Source organism: Otolemur garnettii, unplaced genomic scaffold (assembly GCF_000181295.1).
Source record: "Otolemur garnettii isolate 467f Iridium unplaced genomic scaffold, OtoGar3 scaffold00144, whole genome shotgun sequence".
Classification (NCBI taxonomy): domain Eukaryota; kingdom Metazoa; phylum Chordata; class Mammalia; order Primates; family Galagidae; genus Otolemur; species Otolemur garnettii.
In genome coordinates this window covers 122,242-127,125 of record NW_003852539.1, presented here as the reverse complement: position 1 = coordinate 127,125, position 4,884 = coordinate 122,242, and positions in this window count along the sequence as shown.

The window sequence follows — 4,884 nt, the reverse complement described above, 5'->3', positions numbered from 1 at the left end:
TGAACCCACCACCTTAGGTGTACGTGGCTGGCGCCTTAGCCGGTTGAGCTATAGGCGCCGAGCCCTTCTTTCTTTTCTTTTAAAAATAAATTTATATTTTACAGAACCAGGTTGAACTCTTGACTTCAAGCAATCTTGAAGTAGGTGTGCACCACTGTGGCTGGCTGGGAACTTTTTTACAAGGGTACTAATCCCATGGATGAGGGCTCTGCCCCCATGACCTAATTACTTTGAAAAACCCCACTCCTAATATTATCACCATCACCTGGGGGTTAGGGATATCAATGCAGGAATCTTGGGAGGATATAAACATTCAGATCATAGCAGAGGACAAGTTCCCATGGTCCAAATGTACCCAGTTGGACTGTGAGGGTTGTGGATAGAGCCATTGCCCTAGAAAGGAGTGTGTTGGGGCAGGCCCTGTGATGGACGTTGCTCTTATAGATGGACTCCTCTCTTGCAGATAAACATCTCTTATGCAGACCTCTGGCCCTAAGCCCTCAGTTCTCCCAAGCCTTGAAGTTCACTCTGTTACTAACACTGCTCCTCATCCAATCCCATTTGTAAGCTTGCACATTTTTATCCCTGGGCATTATCTTTCTCCTTCCTTATAACCCTTACACTTTTCCACTGCTTATTCATGGTCACAACCGAAAAGGCCCAGAAAAATCATGCAATCCAATCTGGGTACTTGTCAAGGGATGAAACCTTGATCCAGGGAGATGAATTGACTTGTCCAAGTGACTTATTTTAATACAGTGAGTTAATCCAGAGGCAAAATTTGAATATCAGCCTCCTGATTTTCCTGTTAGTGTTTTTCCCCCACTAGCCAGTAGCCATGTCCCCACCTTCTCCTACAGGGGCCTGATGGGGCAGAGAGGGTGGTGCTGCATCCAAAGGAGGCAGGCAGGGTGAGGGGCAAGTGATGCCTGTGACCCAGGCTAGGTTGTGAGTACCAGGGGTCTCAGTCTACCCAAGATCAGTCTTCAGAGCTTACTGAGTGAATGCCTGGGGGCGTAGGCCCAGGTTTGGCTAGGAGATGACATATACAGAAGCAGGGGTGCTGGCTGATTTACAGCCACAGCTGATAGACCTGTATTAGTTTCCTGGGACTGCTGTAACATGTTATCACAAAGTGGGTGACTTACAACAACAGAAATGGATTCTCTTATAGTTCTAGAGCCAGAAGTCTGAGAGTAAAGGTGTCAGCTGGGCTCCCCTCCCTTCCAAGACTTGAGGAGAATCTATTCTAGCTTCTATTCCCTTCTTCCAGCTCCAGAGGCCACAGGTACTAACACTGCCTCTGCTTTCACTGTGAAGGCACACTCAGGATTCACAACCTTTTTACAGCAGCACCCTATCTTTGGCTCTCAAGAACCTCAGACACACTCATGGCTCTCAAGTTTTCTTGGGAAGGCAGTCACTGGAAAGAGGAAGATTTGGCTCAATGTGCTGGGCTTCCCAGGTGATATCTGCACTGGCTGAAGCAATGCCCGGAGGGGATGGTCTGACAAGCGTGGCTTAAGGAGGTGGCATGGGGAGGCCCTTCTCCCCTGGGAATTAGGAGACTTCAGCTGAGTGTGAAGCAGGACAGCCTCTGAGTGATCTCTGACAATCTGTTTCACATGCTGGGCCTCAGTTTCCTCATCTGTCAAATGGAGGGATTCAGTTAATTTGAAAGATAATGTTTGGGTGGCGCCTGTGGCTCAAAGGAGTAGGGCACTGGCCCTATATGCCAGAGGTGGCGGGTTCAAACTCAGCCCCTGCCAAAAAAAAAAAAAAAAAAAAGGAAGATAATGTTCAAGTCCTGAGCCTCTGTGATTTAAAATATTGTCCAGATGACCTAAGCTCTTATACTGCACAACCCTCTTTGATTAATAAGATGTTTTCAGTCATCACTTATCATTCCACCAACATTGACTTCCACTGACTTGTGCTTGGCCACGTGTTAGGTGACGCTGGACAATAGTGGCACAGAGAGATGGAGACCAGTTCCTGCCCCGGGGAGCTGCTGTGCAGGTGTAAATGCAGCTAGAAAGGGAGAGTAGGTAAACACATGTTCAGGGATCGGGGCACTGCTGCAGGTGACTGAAATCTTTGTCTCCATTTACATGTTACGGCACATAGCCAGGAAGCAGCCAGTCTTCATGTTTGTCTTTGGTCCTTTGGCACAGTTTGCCTACATTTTAGGGGACAATGGAATGGAGTTCCTGGGATGGAATCTGAGCCAGACACTGAAGACATCTGTGAAGAGTTCTCAGTTTGGTGGGGAGGCAGATAGTGCAACATTCTACCCAGGATTTCTAGCAATCACAGTTTGGCCACCTGATGGATGTCAGGTGTTAGACTGGGGGCTGAATCAGAAAGCTTCCTGGGTCCTAGCAAACTGCAGCCTGACTACATCAGGGTCAGAGCAATGCCAATCTGCAAGAAGCCCCAGCCTGGACATGCCAAAGGTTTTTTATCCAAATGGATCCTTGGCCTTGGACAATTGTCCCTTCATTCACTTATCCATCTATTCCCTTTTTCTTTCTCAGCCCTGTCTGTTCAGGGAGCCTTCTCTCTCTCTCTCTGAAAACTAGTCTTAAGCCCTAGGAAGGCAGGGTGGTAGTCCCTGTCAGCACCTGTGTACGTGCCTGTTTCCCAGTGGCCTGAATAGCCCGCAGGGCAGGGGCCTGGTCTCACTCCTCCCTAGCAGATTTGAGACTTGTAGACAGTTTGGCGCCTCAGAGTTTCCTTCTGTGGCTTTCAGGGCTCCCCTTCCAGGAATGGGGTCTCTAGGCTAGGCTGCCAGGAAAGGAGAGAGGGTGTGAGCATCTGGGCCTCGCTCCCCAGGTCTGCTGATTAGCTCCAAAGCAGTCTGTAAGAGCAGACTGTACGGCCACAGCACAGGGATCAGCCAGCCCTGTGCCGCACTGTGCAGCCACCATCCCCTTTCCCTCCCTCAAGCTGGGGCTGGGGCCCAGCTTCTCAGCTCCCTGTTTCCCTGGGTCTGCAGACTTATCTTGGGTGGTCCTCTGTACTGCATTTGGCAGCTTTGGTGGGGGGATGGGAGGCTGGGCTGGGCTGTGAGGGCCAAGAGGGAGGGCGGTCGTCCCCAGTAGAAGGGACATTTCTTTGTTTTCTAAGAGTCTGGCCCAATTCTCTCCATCTGCCCTTAGGTTGCCCAGCACAGAGGACAAAGGGCGCAGGGCGAAAGGGGTGGGAGTGGGATGGGGGAAGAGTGAGATGATCCCAAAGCCTCCGTCTCAGGTTCATTCTCCAGGACTCCAGGGTCACCAGGATCTCTCCGTGTGGGGAGCAACAGCAGACCTGTGCACGCGTGTGTGGTCAGGCGCAGACAGACTGTGGGACTACAGACGTGCGTGCCCATGGTGCTTGTTTGGGGTCTGTGAGCACTTATGAAGGCTTCCTGTGGCATGGGGACACTCAATGTGGCGCCATGTATGGTTTGCGGAGGCTTTGGTGACTGACTGCCCAAGCTCCTCAGCGTCACCCGGCCCCTTTCCTTGACATCGACCACACAGGTTTTTGAATGTTATGTATTCAAGATTCAAACTAGAACCTCTTGGAGACTGTTTAGGTCGCCGCCTCTCACTTCCTAGAGAGGATTCTCTGGAGCGCATACTTGTGCCCCTGAATGTTCATGTATATCGAATTCTATAATTCGGCTCGGTGGCCTGGAGCAGAGTCCCTGGCTTCCCCCTGGGCAGAGAGTGCTGTTGGTACAGTACTGGTAGAGCCCTCCCTTTGCCCCCACCCCACAGCACAGGACTGTACATTTCACAATTCCCTGCGCGACCCTGGGACAGTCCCTTTCGGTGTCTGGGCTTTGGCCATCCCACCTGCGAAACAGAACGCGCCCCCATATTCTGGCTGCGGGGCAGAGGGAGGCCACCGCAGGGACAGGATCTTCTGGAGGCCCTTCACCCCCACCCCCACCCCTGTCCAACTCAGAGCCCTCCACGCGGCCCTCAGTAGGTAGCCGGCAGGCCCCGCCCCACCGCACACAGGCCCCTTTGTTACCTGCCACTGTGCGCCAGCTACGAGCGCTACGAGCGCTACGTGCCGACTGCCCGCGGGGCCCGGGCTCGGGGCTCGGGTCCTACCCCGGCCCCGCCCCCGCCCCACATTCCGGGCCTGGGGCCGCTGCGTCCTGCAGCCCCGGCTTTGTGAGACCTGGCCCTGGTGCGCCTTGCCCGCGTTGGTTTTCGGGGTTGGGGCCCTAACGCCCCACCCTGCTCTGCCCGCTTCAACCGGCCCCTTTCCCTGCTCCGCCACCCTCAAAGACCTCTCTCTCCCGCCCGAGTTAAGACGATAAGGGTGTGCGATGCCACTTTCCGGATTCTCCAGTTGCCTAATGAGCTCACACAAGGTCCAGCTCAAAAGCTGCTCTGGGAAGCCTCCTCTGAATCTCAGTCTTACTCTCCTGGGGCGCCTTCTTTGTCCCATCACTTTTTTTTGAGGCTCATCACCAGCACATTGCCTGGCCCCCAGGCTCCTATCTTCAGTGGGTTATTAAATTAGTGAAGTTGGAGAGAGTGGATGAAAGCCGAGGTCTCCGCCAGGCATGGAGTTATGTCTTTTACCCAGCTGCGGTCTGAGCTTCACTTTCTGTGTGCCCTTGGTGACCCTTCACTTACATGGCGGTGCTCAGTGTCACTACACACCCAGGACCGCTGGCCTCCCAGTCTTTGCTCAAGCCATTCCTTTTGCCACAGACTTTCTTTTGTAGGGGCAAGGAGAAACTTGCTCTTTTCCCTGAAAGTTCGCTGAGAGATCAACTTAACAATTAAGGAAGATTAATAAGAGAAAGGATTTATTTACCCTGTACATGGGGAGAAATCACCTAGTGATAACGCAGTTTTTCTTTTTTCTTTCTTT